Source organism: Papilio polytes, unplaced genomic scaffold, assembly GCF_000836215.1.
Source record: "Papilio polytes unplaced genomic scaffold, Ppol_1.0 DF823688.1, whole genome shotgun sequence".
NCBI lineage: Eukaryota > Metazoa > Arthropoda > Insecta > Lepidoptera > Papilionidae > Papilio > Papilio polytes.
The window spans coordinates 301662-302422 of NW_013525516.1; positions in this window are offsets into that span (position 1 = coordinate 301662).

Here is a 761-nt window from a genome sequence, read left to right on the forward strand (position 1 = left end):
GTAAGATGAGGGTATCGGATATAAAAGAGGGTGGGACGAAGTTGACAGAAAATTTAAAGTGCTCTCTTGTATATGATTTTTCTAACCGGTAAACATTTTTGTGAAAGGAAAATGAGCGATCACATCTTTTCATCTAAAGTAACTAATGTAAAAAAAAACAAACGAGGTTTCCTATTTATTTCCTAAATTAAGCACAGGAAATTTTGTAAACACATTGTAGCTATTTTACGAGATAAAAAAAAAACTATTTTAATGTATCAACATAAAAAGTAATGAATTACCACCTGTAATCTACTAGGCTTTAGACCTAATAAGCTTACAGCTACTAAACAATTGACGGTCTAATTCTACTTAAAGAGCCTAATACTTAATTAACAGCGTCGAGAAAATAAAGAGTGATTTATTGGCAAGAGCAGCAAAGCCCTCATCCGTTTACGTTCTACTACTTTTTTGTTTCACTGAAATAAATGATCGAATGAGACGATTATTCACGCCCTTCTTCACATAAGAGACAACGCGACAAGTTAATGCTTCTAAATAGAGTTTAATCATGTTAATGGTATCATTTTTAACTAGCAATAAACAGTTTTATCTCGCCATTGCTTCGAAACAGAGTTTCTAGTTTGATTTCCACAGCTGTACATTTTTGTACATGCTGTACTGCTGTACATGTTATCATTCTTGTGTCTTATATGTTATTTCTTATGTAATTGTTCTATAACTTATCTGTTGGTGTACTTTATAAATAAATAAATAAATAA